Source organism: Ovis canadensis, chromosome 9, assembly GCF_042477335.2.
Source record: "Ovis canadensis isolate MfBH-ARS-UI-01 breed Bighorn chromosome 9, ARS-UI_OviCan_v2, whole genome shotgun sequence".
In the NCBI taxonomy this organism is placed as follows: Eukaryota; Metazoa; Chordata; class Mammalia; order Artiodactyla; family Bovidae; genus Ovis; species Ovis canadensis.
This window is the reverse complement of record NC_091253.1, coordinates 68,344,500-68,360,783: the sequence shown is the minus strand read 5'-3', so window position 1 is coordinate 68,360,783 and position 16,284 is coordinate 68,344,500. Positions and strand designations below refer to the sequence as shown.

The following is a 16,284-nucleotide window of genomic DNA, read 5'->3' as shown; positions in this document are numbered from 1 at the left end:
CTGCTGCTTTTGTTTTAAGAGAGAATGTGACAGTCGTGTACTCCCAGCTGCTTTTATCCAGAGCCAGACACTGAAGGTCAAAACCTCACATGGATGCATATTCCTTCTGGAAGTCTCATTTGTCAGAAACATGCCAAGCTGGGAGGTGAAGAGTGTATAGCACAGTTCAGATGTTAAATTTGTGTTGCTATGAGAAAAAAACTGTGACTCTTTCAAGCTTCCATTTCAAGAAAGTGTTTTAAACTTTGTGTTTTCATGCCTCTGGTTGGGTAGGGGCCTGTATTATTAGCTTTTGAGAAAAGACAGAGTTGACAATTACCAACCAGTTATTTCTCACCCATTCCTAGACTATCCTTTGGGACCTTGAGTCTCACCTTTTATGAAGAAAGGCTTCAAGAATTGGAAAAGATAGAAGTGGAATAAATTAGGAAAAAAAAATTTTAAATTATTTTTAAAGCTTCCGCAGAAATTGGGCTTCCCTTGTGGCTCAGAGAGTAAAGAATCTGCCTGCAATGCAACAGACCAAGGTTCAGTCCATGAGTTGAGAAGATCCTCTGGAGAAAGAAGTGGCAGCCCACTCCAGTATTCTTGCCTGGAGAATTCCACAGCCACCTGGTGGGCTACAGTTCATGGGGTCTCAGAATCAGACACGACTTAGCAACTTTCACTTTTTGAAATTGGGGGAGATGGCATTTTACTTGTTTTCTTTAATAGGGAGGCCCTTTATGGGGCCTAGATTATATGAGTGATCACAAATGGGAATGGCTACATAGATTGGGATGCTGGTCACTGATTATTAAGGCTCAACCCTTAGGGGAGAATCACCTCCTCTTCCAACACACAAACACACATACACACATACACAATGTGCACACATACACATCTATAATGTTGTACAGTCACCTGGTTTTAAGGGTAGTGGGCAGAGTGTCCGTCACTGAATATCCTAGATGGCGTGAGACCGCCAATGTTCTTGTATTATTTTTGTATTACACTGAGGAGGAGGTGTCCTACTGAAGCCTGGTTACATTTTCTTACTTTTTTCAGAAACACGGAGGGTAAGAACAGGCCATTTGATTTATTGAAAGAGAATAATATTAAATTTCTTGCTAAGAGGTTTGGAGATTAAAAGTTCTACCTGCTAAAATGGTTTAAAAGGGAAATTGAGGGAGGATTTTAGAATGTATCAATTAAGAGTTCTCACACTACTTTTTTTTTAAGCCACAAGAAATCTGGGCAAGATCATTGACACATAATCTCTCAGCCCAGTTACAGTGAGTTATAGTAAGCTGGGATTATCATAACTAACAGCAAAGATCCCACTTTCTGTAAGATATCCATACAACTTCAATAACATATATTTGCGTCTACATAGTACCATGTCTCAGAGCTCAGTTTCCATTTCAAAGCTTCAGGGTCTATTCCTTCCAGAACATGGAAATTGGGAGGTCATGCATTTGATCTTTGCTTCCCAGAGCTAAATGGAGAGAAAGTGATACCGAAGTATCTGGCAATTCAATCCACTGAGTGGAAAATCTGAAATGTTCCAGGCTTCAGCATTTTGTTTTCAGATTTACCACAGAGATTATTTTTTAAAGTTTTAGCTGCTATTGCCTCTATGACATAACGCTTGGTACTGCACACTGCCTAGAATAAATGAGCACAAACATCAGCATTTAAACATGGTTTCTGTGCTCTGTGGGTTCGTGGGAACTACTTTCTGTGGTTATTTCCCCAGGCCACCCACCCCTGTGGCCTTAGGTCAGGAACTTCTTACCTGAAACTTGGCTTCCAAAAAATCGACAAATACGGGCACCAGGCACAAAGTGACCAACCACGCGGCTTGACCACATCACAGTGTGGGATTTGAGGATTCAGTTTTGGGAACCTCCAGTTCTTGAGAAAGGAGAAGACGTGATGTGAATGACTGTTCATAGAACCTCAGATGTTTGTTTAAGATTCATTGTAGTTGCTGTTCAGTCGCTAAGTCGTGTCCTACTCTTTTGCGACCCTATGGACTGTAGCCTGCCAGGCTACTCTGTCCATGGGGTTTTCCAAGCAAGAATACTGGAGTGGATTGCCTCTTTTCTACTCCAGGGGATCTTCCCAATCCAGGGATCGAACCCATGTCTCCTGCGTCTCCTGCATTGGCAGGCAGATTCCTTACCACTGTGCCACCTTATTACAAATGATATTACTCCAGGATCCCTGTGCTTTCACAGCAGACATAGACCCAGCTCAGTCTTCACAGATGAACAATGTTAGAAAACACCAAGTCTCCATCCTGGCTCCCTTGAAAGCCAATCTCCTTGAGAGCATATTTTACAAGAACTCCTTGACCTTATGTTCTTCTATCTCATTCTCTCATCATCCTGTTCTTTCCATAACACAGTAGTATAGTTCGTGCTTGCATCATGTCATGTCAACAGACTTCACTTGGATTGCTCAAACTATCCCATTGCCAGAGTCAGTGGACACTTGTCAGTCCTTATTCCATTTAGTCTCTCTTCAGTGCTTGACGTAGTTGACTAGTTCCTATTTCTAGTCAACTAGAAATGGTCTCCTCTCTTGATTTTGACAATACGTAGTTCAGCATATTCTCAATTCTCTTCTTCTCAAGAATAATTTTATTGAATGATTTTCTGCATCATGAAGTAATACAAAAAGTAGAAGTCATAATGTGTTCATTTATTAATCATTTTTTTGCAGTCCTGGACATTGCCCTATGATCTTTGATTTTGCAGAGGTACATAGAAAAGTGTTTTAAAACATGGCTATTACAACCAGTCCAGTTGAATTCCAATGCTATCCCTGTCATTCGGTGGCTGTTTAGAAGAGAGTCCTGAGAGGATACTCTGAGATGAAGATCGGTGTAGGATGTTTATTAAGGAGTGCTCTTGAGATCAAAGCTGTGGGTGTTAAGGAGGGAAGCAGCATGGGACAAAAAGAGAAGTAGAGCTATGTAGACTCCTATCAATCTAGACTCATGGAGTTATCTGAAGCTGATCTCACATGCTAGCAAAGTAATGCTCAAAATTCTCCAAGTGACACTTCAACAGTACATGAACCAAGAACTTCCAGATGTTCAAGTTGGATTTAGAAAAGGCAGAAGAAACAGAGATCAAGTTGCCAACATCTGTTGGATCATAGAAAAAACAAGGAAGTTCCAGAAAAAAACATCTGCTTCTGCTTTATTGACTAAAGTCTTTGACTGTGTGGATTACAACAAACTGAAAAATTCTTCAAGAGATGGAAATACCAGACCACCTTACCTGCCTCCTGAGAAATCTGCATGCAAGTCAAGAAGCAATAGTTAGAACTGGACATGGAACAACAGACTGGTTCCAAGTTGGGAAAGGAGTACATCAAGGCTGTATGTTGTTACCCTGATTATTTAACTTATTTGTAGAGTACGTCACTCGAAATGTCAGGCTGGATGAAGCACAAGCTGGAATCAAGATTGCTGGGAGAAATATCAGAAACTTCAGATATGCAGATGACCACACCCTTATGGAATAAAGTGAAGAGGAGCTAAAAAGAGCCTCTTGATGAAAGTGAAAGAAGAGAGTGAAAAAGCTGGCTTAAAACTCAACATTAAAAAAACTAAGATCATGGCATCCAGTCCCATCACTTCATGGCAAATAGATGGGGAAACAATGGAAACAGTAAGAGACTTTATTTTCTTGGGCTCCAAAATCACTGCAGATGGTGACTGGAGTCTGAAATTAAAAGATGCTTGCTCCTTGGAAGAAAAACTATGACAAATCTAGACAGCATATTAAAATGCAGAGATGTTACTTTGCCTACAAAGGTCCATCTAGCCAAAGCTATTTTTTTTCCAGTAGTCATGTATGGATGTGAGAGTTGGACCATAAAGAAAGATGAGCACCAAAGAATTGATGTTTTTGAACTGTGGTGTTGGAGAAGACTCTTGAAAGCCCTTTGATCTCTCAAGGAGAGTCAAACCAGCCAATCCTAAAGGAAATCAATCCAAAATATTCATTGGAAGGACCAATGCTGAAGCTGAAGCTCCAATGCTTTGGCCACCTGATGCAAAGAACTGACTCATTTGAAAAGACCCTGATGCTGGGAAAGATTGAGGGCAGGAGGAGAAGGGAAAGATAGAGGATGAGATGGTTTGATGACGTCACTGACATGAGTTTGAGCAAGCTTTTGGAGTTGGTGATGGACAGGGAAGCCTGGTGTGCTGCAGTCCATGGGGTCACTAAGTGTCAGACAGGACTGAGCAACTGATCTGAACTGAACTGGTATGGGCTTTCAGAACTTTGTCAAGCTTAGGAGGGGCTTTGCAACCCTGTTTCTACCAATTATTGGTTGTAGGCTTCCCCTGTGCTGTGTGCTGTGCTTAGTTGCTCAGTTGTGTTCAACTCTTTGGGACCTCTGCCAGGCTTTTCTGTCTGTGGGGATTCTCCAGGCAAGAATTACTGGAGTGGGTTGCCATGCCCTCTTCCAGGGTATCTTCCCAAACCAGGGAAGATCAAACCCATGTCTCCCGCCTTGCAGGCAGATTCTTTACCATCTGAGCCACGAGGGAAGCCTAGGCTTCCCCTAGGGAAGATATTATGGCTTTGGTTGATATGGCTTTCTTAGAATGGGACTGGGAGCTGAGGGCTGTTCAGTAGCAATACTGCCAGCCATTATAGCCATGTGTTCTGTTCCTAAAGGGAACAGGAAGTCTTGGCATAGCCTCACAGTTTGCATTACAGTAGCTCTATATCCTTAGGGAAGTTATTTAAATTTTCTATGTCTTACTTTCTATAGCTATAGTGGAAATGATAGTACCTACCACATGTTTTTGTGATGGTTTAAAATTATATCTGGCACATAGTAAGTGCCTGGTAAAATCAGGTATTGTTTAAAATTCAATAGCCATTCAAGACAGCTAAAGAAATAAATGTGCTACAGGGCTAAACTCAATAGATTGCCAGACTGTAAGTGTGCCCACATTTAATCCATGAATTCTATTGATCTTTTGTTTTAAATATCCTACTAGTGATGTGTTCTCCAGCCCCAACAATGTTCCTTCCCTAGTTCAGATCCCTATTTGCTATTGTCTAGACGTGAACTTCCTGATATCCAAGCTGGTTTTAGAAAAGGCAGAGGAACCAGAGATCAAATTGCCAACATCTGCTGGATCATGGAAAAAGCAAGAGAGTTCCAGAAAAACGTCTCTTTCTGCTTTATTGACTACACCAAAGCCTTTGACTGTGTGGATCACAATAAAATGGAAAACTCTGAAAGAGAAGGGAATAGCAGACCACCTGACCTGCCTCTTGAGAAATCTGTATGCAGGTCAGGAAGCAACAGTTAGAACTAGAAATGGAACAACAGACTGGTCCCAAACAGGAAAAGGAGTATGTCAAGGCTGTATATTGTCACCCTGCTTATTTAATTTATATGCAGAGTACATCATGAGAAACTCTGGACTGGAAGAAACACAAGCTGGAATCAAGATTGTTGGGAGAAATATCAATAACCTCAGATATGCAGATGACACCACCCTTATGGCAGAGTGTGAAGAGGAACTAAAAAGCTTCTTGATGAAAGTGAAAGTGGAGAGTGAAAAAGTTGGCTTAAAGCTCAACATTCAGAAAATGAAGATCATGGCATCTGGTCCCATCATTTCATGGTAAATAGATGGGGAAACAGTAGAAACAGTGTCGGACTTTTATTTTTTGGGGCTCCAAAATCACTGCAGATGGTGACTGCAGCCATGAAATTAAAAGATGCTTACTACTTGGAAGAAAAGTTATGACCAACCTAGATAGCATATTCAAAAGCAGAGACATTACTTTGCCGACTAAGGTCCATCTAGTCAAGGCTATGGTTTTTCCTGTGGTCATGTATGGATGTGAGAGTTGGACTGTAAAGAAGGCTGAGGGCCGAAGAATTGATGCGTTTGAACTGTGGTGTTGGAGAAGACTCTTAAGAGTCCCCTGGACTGCAAGGAGATCCAACCAGTCCATTCTGAAGGAGACCATCCCTGGGTGTTCTTTGTAAGGAATAATGCTAAAGCTGAAACTCCAATACTTTGGCCACCTCATGCGAAGAGTTGACTCATTGGAAAAGACTCTGATGCTGGGAGGGATTGGGGGCAGGAGGAGAAGGGGACGACAGAGGATGAGATGGTTGGATGGCACCACTGCCTCAATGGATGTGAGTCCGAGTGAACTCCAGGAGTTGGTGATGGACAGGGAGGCCTGGCATGCTGCAATTCATGGGGTCGCAAAGAGTGGGACACGACTGAGCAACTGAACTGAACTGAGACTGATATCTTTGCTCTCAATCTTTCTCCTTCTTAAGCAATCCTTTAGAGATAGATAATGATCTTTTATACAAATTCAAATACAATTATTTGAATTATCATAAAATCCCATTTGAATTATCATAAAATCCCATTTCCAATAAGATGAAGTATAAGTTTCTTAGACAATCGCATTGTCTATTGCCACTCCCTTGCATGTAGCTCTGGCTTCCCTGCTGGCTGAGACAGTAAAGAATCTGCCTGCAATGCAGGAGACCTGGCTTCTATCCTTGGGTCAGGAAGCTCCCCAGGAGGAGAAGGCAGGATAACATAGAGGAGAGAGAAAGTACTTAACACTATTGTCCATAGTGTCATATGAGGAGCCCTGAAACTGGACAGTCCTCGGTTTAAATCCGAATTCAACCCTTATTAGTGAAGTGATCTTGGACCAGTTATACCCCTGATTCCCTCGGCTTACCCTGCAAGTTCCTTGTCAAGATTAAATAAGAAAATGTGTACAGAATACACCAAGTATGTACACAGTATTAATAGATATGAGTATGAATGTGGTTTTCTGCATGTCTCCTCCATTTAATTATAAGCCCCTCAAGAGAAGGAGCTTGTCTTATGCATCTTGGTTTCCATGACATCTAAGAGAATGTCTGGCACATTAAATGAATAACTGCTGGATACATGGCTAAGGCAAAAGTTTGATACATATCATATATCATACTGAAATTTCACAGTAGTGTAAAGGACAGACTTTTGGAAAAAGTGAAATGTCAAGTGTATGACACAGAAACTTAAGGAGTTGTTCTCTCTATTTTAAAATGAGAATGCTCCACAATCTTCTTTTTGAGAAAGTGAAGGTCATTTCAAAGGTCAATTCATATGTGGTCTTGTCATCTCATATAGGTAAATACTTTTTTTTCCTGATGACAGGAATAAAAGTCACAGTAACTAATTATTGGTAGTATGGTATTCATTCATTCATTCATTCAAAAATTATTTGAATGTTAATAATACTAGGTACAAACAATAAAAGATAAACAAAGACAAATCTCTGTGCATCAGTTTCTATCACTAAGATAGACATAATAATAGTAGTTCCTTCATTGGGGTTATTGGGAGAATCAAGTAAGTCAATATGTGTAATGAGCCTAGAATAAGTCTTAGCACAAAGCAGTACTTATTATATAATTGTTTTGAAATTTTTGAGAAAATACGGTCCTTTACATCAATTCATTGCCAGAAAACTCTGAGCATGTGAAGACATGCTTGTGAAATTGACCATACTTCATATTAAATACAATGACTACCCTACCACTCATGCACAATTCTGAGTTATTGTGTATAAAAGTATTTATAATTATTTTATCCTGTATTTTATATGAAGATTTCAAAATTCCACTGATGACTCTGGGATGGAAGGATGGAAGTTGTGAGAGAGCATCGCATCATGTTGTGTTCTAATCATCACAGATGGAAACCATATTTAAAGGTCCAGTGTGTTCTTTGGAAAGAAAGACAGAGGGTGGTGCCAGTGTTGCATCATATTCCAGACCAGATTAAAGGTCTCTGGAGTTGTGGTTGTGCACACCCTGTTTTATGGTTGTGAGAAGTCATGCCACAGCCAATGGTACATGGAGCTTCATCCAGCATTCCATCTCTAAAATATGTAAACCAAATGTAGTATCATGTAGCAATAACTGATTATCAATCACAAGGGTCTGGGAGGTTCTCCTTCATTAAAACTAATCAATTGAGTGCTCACTCTCTGCCAGATATTAGGATAGACAGGAAGGTACCAATAAAAAGAAAACACCCTCCAGCCAGGAAATTTCCAATTAGTGGAGGAGCAAGACAAGTAAAAAATTCCAAAACAGTATAATAATAGAGGCATATGAAATTCACAGCAATGAGACCTGGGGAGTAAGGTCTGTCAAATACAGAGGAAGCTGCCTTCAGGGAGGAATAACCTGAGTTTTGAATGGTAAAAAGAAGTTAATCATCAAACTAGATAGTGTCATGAGAAGAGCATGATTAGAAGAAAGGCTGGAAATCTTGGCATGTTAGGGAAACTACAAGTATTTCAGCATTTGAGGTCAAAATAGTTGGGAATTGAGGTTGAAGAGGGCTTTTTGTCTTGTATGTCTTGTGGAAGAGTTTAGGCTTTATTCTGTGGACAGTTGGAGTCCATGCATGTTTTTTGACAAAACAGAAACATGATCTTTGTTTTGTTTGTTTTGTTTTAAAGTGATACCTCTGGCTGTAGCATGGAAAACGGGGAGTGGGGAGCAATAGGAGATTCTTAAATAATTCAAATGATAAATGATGAGGGTCAATATTTACGTCATTATGATGAAGATGGAGCAATGGGGTAGACTATATACGGATAAGAGTAATAAGACTTATAGGACTAAGTCACTGATTAGCTTGAAGTGTTGGATGAAAATGTAGAAAAGTAGTAGTTGAAAAAGATCATGCAACATTGTACATCAACTGCATACCAATTAAAATTAATTTAAAAAGGAAAAGATCACCATATTTCTGACATAGCAAATCAATTAGTGAATAGTGATGCTGATGATTGTCATGGGACATGCAGTTGAAGGAGATGGTTAAAGTAGATAAGAGCAAAACCATTTACAGAGGGACTCCCCATTCTCATGTGTCTTACTGCAGACCTTTTCTCCTTGATCAGTTAGAAGTTAATCCAAAAGAAGGGTAAACAGGAAGAAAAATTATGTATTACATATATGTTACGTTATGTGCATGCATGCTCAGTCGCCTCAGTCTGACTCTTTGCGATACCGTGGACTATAGTCCACCAGACTCCTTTGTCCATGGGATCCTCCAAGGGTAAAAATACTAGAGTGGGCTGCCATGCCCTCCTCCAGGGGTTCGACCCAGGGATCAAACCTGCATCTTCTGCATTGCAGCTGGATTCTTTACCCACTGAGCCACCTGGAAAGCCCATATTATGTTATACTTGACCTTAATTAAACTTATAATGACAATTGAGCATTCATAGAGGGTAAATGTAACTTAAAAACCCAAATATGTATCACATCTTAGAGAGTAGACTTTGACTTAAGAGCGTTACATTAATGATGATGATGATGACATATTAACTTGGCACTTACCGTGTATCAAGCACAATATTAACCTCTTCACAGTCATCACAGAGCAAGCCTCTAAGACAAGTACCATTGTTCCCACTTTACAGATGGGGAAATTTGAGATTTAGAGAGTTTGCTTGCCCACTGTTGAGACACTAGCCAGGATTCAAAATGAAGTCCTCTCGTGTTGTGGGATGAGCAGAGGGTCAGGAATTCAGAAATTTGGTTTAGAGTCCTAATTTAGCTATTTATTGTCAAGGCAGCAGTCATGCCACCTTTTGTCTGTAAAATATGAGTTGAGGGATGGATAGCTAGGGCAGGGAGAAATTGGAAAAGTTGAAATTAAAGACCTCTGTAGCCCCTTCCAGCTTTGTGTTCTGTGGTTTGGACTGTATAATGGGGTATTCATCCTGAGAGTGACTCTGAGCTCAAAGGATATGGTCGCTGATCTACACAACCTACCGAGAGGGCAGGCACTTCGCCAAAAGGAACGCATGCCATTGCTCAGTCAGTGTGACCATTGGTTTAATCCTTGCATTTATGAAAAGCCCTTTCCAAGATTCCCGTGGCTATGGTTTTGTACTCAGCCTGAGGCATTACTTGGATTATTGCCCTTTTGTTTATAGGCAAAGCAGTGAGAGGAGTTTCTCTGGAAAAGGAAAATCTCATTCTCTTGTAAACAAAGGTCTTCTCGGCCATAGTCTGTGTTTAAAAACAATTCAGAAAGGAATTTTTTTTTATATTTCAATATTTTATTCTGATCATATCTTGTGTTGAAATATATTACACAGAAAGATAATTTTGTTCATTATTTTGTACTAACAGAGAGAAAAGTGTACTCAGTATCTCCTGTCTCTTATGCTCTGTCCAACTAGTAATATCATCTTTTTCTTAATCTTTATTTTATATTGAGGTATAGCTGATTAACAATGTTGTTATAGTTTCAGGTGAACAGTGAAGGGACTCAGTCGTACATATACATGTATCCATTCTCCCCCAAACTGCCCTCCTATCCAGGCTGCCACATAACACTGAGCAGAGTTCCCTGTGCTCTACAGTAGGTCCTTGTTGGTTATCCATTTTAAATATAGACATGTGTACATGTCTATCCCAAACTCCCTGACTGTCCCTCCCCACCCCCCACCCCCCACCTTGGCAACCATAAGTTCATTTTCTAAGTCTGTGAGTCTCCAGAAAGGGACTTTTTGTGATGCATTTGCTTGAATTTTGTCACCTCTCTTTCACTTTGTAGTTCTGTTGCCCAAATATGGGACAATAAAAACCCCCTCTAAGTAGAGGTTTGGAGAGTCTGAATATTTCCAGAAAAACCCATGGAAGGGTCTTTTTCAAGCCACAGATAGGGGCAGAAAAGTAGGTGAGTAGAAATATCAGAAGTTTCTAACTTTGGTTTTTTAACTTTGGGATATGAACTGCTGATTCATTTTGGTAGCAGGAAAGTCCTACTAAACTACAGTAGTACTAAGCCCTAACTACAAAGTTAGGGCTTCCCAAGTGGCATAGTGGTAAAGAATCTGCCTGTCAATGCAGGAGATGCAAGAATTGCCTGTTGGATCATTGGATTGGGAAGATCCGTTGGGGTAGGAAATGGCAACTGACTCTAGTACTCTTGCCTGGAAAATTCCATGGACAGAGGAGTCTGGCAAGCTACAGTCCATGGGATTGCAAAGAACTGGACACGATTGAGTGACTGAGCATGCAAAAAAAAAAAGTTAATCCTACTCTTGGGGTTTAGAATAAAAGACATGTACATTGAAAACAAGCACTGGCTCGGCCATTTATTAGCTATGTCAATCCCAGATAATATGCCTGAACTTTCACTTCTCATTTATAAAATAGGAATCGAAATCTTTGTTTCAAAGATTACCATGAAGTTGAAAGGCAATAATACATGTAATGTACTTAGTCCAGTGCGTGCCTATAGTTTAATAGATGAGAACTAACTGCATTATTCAAAAATAGCAAAGACTAGTATTTTGAGTTCAGTTCAGTTCAGTCGCTCAGTCGTGTCCAACTCTTTGTGACTCCATGAACTGCAGCACGCCAGGCCTCCCTGTCCATTACCAACTACCAGAGTCTACCCAAACCCATGTCCATTGAGTCATTGATGCCATCCAACCATCTCATACTCTGTCGTCCCTTCTCCTCCTGCCCCCAATCCCTCCCAGCATCAGGGGCTTTTCAAATGAGTCAGCTTTTTGCATCAGGTGGCCAAAGTATTGGAGTTTCAGCTTCAACATCAGTCCTATCAATGAACACCCAGGACTGATCTCCTTTAGGATGGACTGGCTGGATCTCCTTGTAGTCCAAGGGACTCTCAAGAGTCTTCTCCAACACCACAGTTCAAAGGCATCAATTCTTCGGTGCTCAGCTTTCTTAACAGTTCAACTCTCACAGAGTTTGAAGAATACTAATAATATAGTATTCCCTGTTTATTGGGCAAGATCTCCTACAAAATATTTTCTTTAACCTTGTTTATTTAGCCTCTTTACAGCACACATGTGTAACAATCACAGCAGATACTGTGTCAATAAGCAAGCAGAATGGAAAATAATTAATGTAATGTGCTTGCATGCATGGAAGTCTCTATCAGAAATTATAATGCTCACGATCTGTATTCTCCTAGAATGAAATTAAAGCTCACAATGGCTTTGTATATGCATTAGCTATTATTTTGTAATTTCAGGAATATCTGCTATCTCTAGTTTGCTGTGATTATTTTTGAAAAGCAGAAATAGGAAGAAGAGATATGAAACTGTGCTGGATTAATAAGAGTGCCCGAGGCATGGACAGAATATTATTGTACTTCACACAAAAATGGGGTGACTCAGCTGAGCTCAGATATCAAACCTATCTGTACCCAGGAAGATGTTAATTTTCAGTGAAAACTCTTGGATAGATGCCAATAAATTCTGGGAAAAGGAAATAATATTATACAGATTCCTTCTCTGAGATCTTTGATGTCCAGAGAGAAACGCTTTTTGAAAAGACAATTATTTTCTCCTTTGGCTCATCTTTGAGGATTGCTGCAGCTGGGTCATTTTGTACCCAAAGACCACCACAAAGTTCAGAGAGTGTAGGAGGGGCCTTCCCATTAAATCTTTGGTCAACCATTCACATTTTCCAAAAGTTAGTTGACAATTACAAGGTTTGGGGACTTTCAGTTATAATTGTATTGCAAAAATAATAAGAGAGGAACCAGGCAGAGGTTATGTTAAAAGGCCCTTGGTGGCTGTCAAGGACATGTGGTTCAGCCTTTGAAGTCAGTTTCAATAGATTTTCATGTGAAATAAGTGGAGTAAAATGTTGCCATTTCAGATTTCACAAGTGATATTGTTTAATGTACTGATGTTGTTTCTTGTAAATTTGTTTTAGAGAGTTATTTTATTTCCTCTGACTACTATTTCGGAACTCCTCTATTAAGCGAAGGAAAACAGGGGGTTGAAATTACATCTCTATTTCTATTTTTACGTTACTTAAAAAAAATTAATTCAAGCCCTTTTAAAAAAAAAATTAAAACAAATACAGAAAGCTAAACGAATGTGAAGTAACAGTCTTGTAGTCTCTCTTCATATCCCTCTCAAAATTTCTTTTTGTATACGTCCAAAAAAATACAAAACCAAATTTTATGTGTAGACCCACTTAGGTAGCAGATATATTATATTGTGTATTTTACTCAAATAGAAATATAAAATACTATAGAGTACTTTGATTTCTCTCTTAATGTTTCTTGGAGACACTTCAATATTATTATATATAGATCTTTGCATTCTTTTTAATATTTGCAAGTCATTCTATTGTTTAAATGTGCTGTAATATAGCTAACCAGTGATTTCTATATCTTGCTATTACAAATACTGCTGTAATGGACAAGACAAATTCCTTACATGGCATTTCTTGGATCAGTGCATCTTAAATTTTGACAGATTAATAAAGTTCCTACTAAGAGTATGTGTGAGTGCTTGTTTTAGGCAGGTATTCTATTGTCTGTGTGTGTCATCCTCTATACCAGGTTGAGGGTGTTCTATCAATCGATGTAAGCAAAATAAGTAAATAAAGAACAGAAACTTGGATACAACAAAGGTGTTAGTCAGGGTCCCAGCAGGGAACAGAACACCCACTCAAATGAGAATAATTTAAGGATGAGTCATTTACAAAGAACTTTTTGTAATGATGCAAGTGGATAGACGGGAAACCCACGGAATCATGCAGTAATCTGCAGGTGGTAAATAGTGGCTGAGATACAACCTCTGAGGCATAATGGAGAGAGGAGGGAGCAGATATTGGACTTAAGGGAAGTAACATAGAGAAGTTCACCTTGAGAGAAGTTGTACATGGCCGTATGTTGAGGGCCAAGGCATCGTGAGGGTCCCCTTTCCCAAAGTTTCCTGGGGGTGGGGGGTCCCATTGGCTTAGCAAAGCAGAAGCCAAAACCCATGCTCTTCACTGAGGTCCATACCAGTCAATTTCACAAGGCAAACAGGATGGTTATAAAGGATGAAGAATACAGCAGCTTCCCACTACCTGTCTATTTTATACATGGTAGTGTATACATGTCAAGGAAGCTCAGTGTGGTGCTCTGTGACGATCTAGAGGGAGCATGGTGCTCTGTGATGATCTAGAGGGATGGAGCTAGGGGCGTGGGAGGGAGGCTCTAGAGGAAGGGGATATGTGTATACTTAGACCCGGGTTCAATCCTTGGGTTGGGAAGATCCCCTGGAGAAGGAAATGGCAACCCACTCCAGTATTCTTGCCTGGAGAATCCCATGGACAGAGGAGCCTGGCGGGCTACAGTCCCTGGGGTCACAAAGAGTCGGACACGACTGAGTGACTTCACTCACTCACTCATTCATAGCTGATCGATGTTGTTGTACAGCAGACATGAACACAACCCTGTAAAGCAATTATATTCCAGGTAAAAAATATCCTATGACAAACCTTAAAGGCAAAGAATATTAAAAAAGAATGGATATATATATATATATAACCAAATCACTTTGCTGTATAACAGGAATTAACAATTGTAAACAACGTAAGTTGAACAATTATAAATTACAATGAACAACTGTAAATTATTTACAGCATTGTTAAAATTAACAATTGTAAACAATTTACGACATTGTAAATCAACTATATTACAATAAAAATAAATTTACAAAAGAGTGAAAAATAGATCTGAATAGGGAAAAAAATTAAAATCACCCCAACATAAAGATGATTTCTATCACAACTGATTTCCAGAATGATTCATCCCAAACCAGATAGGACCTATACAACCTCAGCACATATCTAGGGGCAGAGTCTGTTTTTTGTACAGTGTATCTCCTTATTAACCAAATATTTTATTTTGTGAGTCATCTGTGGGGAGGAACCATATCTAATTTATTCATCACACTTTTAGCAGAACCCAGAACAGTGCCTGGCACAGATGAAGCACTTAATAACTAGTAGTTGGGCAAATAAATGCCAGAAAAAAGTTTCTTATTTCTGAACTTGACATTTTATAATGTTATTTAAGCCAGCTTCTTCATTTTCATTTCCTAAGACTGGTGGTGGGAAATTGTCTTCTAGAGAATGGTGGGGCTCTCCTACTTTCATGAGAGGCCAGCCCTAGAATTGAAGTCATACCAGCTTGGTTCTTCCAAGGGACTTGCCTATATGGTGAGTTCCAGGGTACAGGATTTCACTCATACACAGAGCATGTGTGTGTGTGCACAGTTGCTCAGTCGTGTCTGACTCTTTGCCACCCTGTGGACTGTAGCCTGCCAGGCTTCTCTGTCCACGGGATTTTCTAGGCAAGAATACTGGAGTGGGTTGCCATGCCCTCCTCCAGGGGATCCTCCCCACCCAGCGATCAAACCCGCATCTCCTCTGTCTCTTGCACCGCAGGCAGATTCTTCACCAGATGAGCCATCAGGGAAGCCCACACAGCATAGTTGACGGGAATAATTACAGACATATAAACAGCATTCGAGGTGATGGGAGGTTTCTATTCCTACTCTTTCCAAAGTGTTTTTTCCCCTTCTGGTTTATTGAGATTAAATTGACAAACAAAATTGTGTATATTTAGCAAGTACAATGAGACGACTTGGGACATTGTTACCACAGTCAAATTAACTGACACAATTCATCACCTTCCATAGTTACTATAGTTGCTACAACGTACATTAGATCCTCAGTCCGCAAAGGGTTCTGAACTCTCAACTGATCACCTCAAACATCTGTTCACAGTATGAACTTCCTTGGTAGAGATTTCTTTTGCCAGTGCTAGATTATTATTTTTGGAAATCTTTGAATCTAATTGACATTCATTCCATTAAAGCAGTGATCACATTGAACTGTATTTTTTTCCTCTTGAATGACTGTATTAAATATAAATTTTGTTGTCTAGCTGCCTGAAGTTTCAGACCCTGTCTTTTTCATTATGAAATCCACAACATGAATCTCGGCACTTAATAGATGCTTGATAATTAGCAGCTGAATTTATTCAGGTCAACATTCTGCTTTCCTTTTTTAGGCTTTCCTGGATACATCCCTAGACTTGGAGATACACCAAGAAAGTTGATTCTCACTCTTTTCTGCTACTGAACAGAGAGCATGAAAATGACCGTGGTAAGACTTGGGCTTTAATATGAGACCAACCGGAGCTCACATCACAGTTTTGCCATTTCTAGCTTGATAACCTTGAGTTATCAACTTCTTGAGTTATTCAACTTCTCTGAGGTTGCTGAGAATGTAATAGGTTTATGTACACAGTACATTCACTGACATGAAGAAATACTAGCTTCCCTGCTTCTATCACTCTCTTTTCCCTTAAGGGTATCAAAAACTATGCTCTGGTTAAAGTCAAAGGAAGGGACTGTGGATTCAAATAGGGGC

The 16,284-nt window shown here is 39.8% G+C and overlaps 1 protein-coding gene across 1 annotated transcript in view; it reads left to right on the top strand.

Moving 5' to 3' along the window:
- COLEC10 (collectin subfamily member 10) overlaps window positions 1-16,284 on the top strand; it is a 531,893-nt gene that overhangs the window by 435,005 nt on the left and 80,604 nt on the right. The window contains exon 9 of the mRNA XM_069601094.1: window positions 15,923-16,017. The gene's annotated coding sequence lies outside the window, so the exon portion shown is untranslated. The remainder of the gene's footprint in view (window positions 1-15,922; window positions 16,018-16,284) is intronic.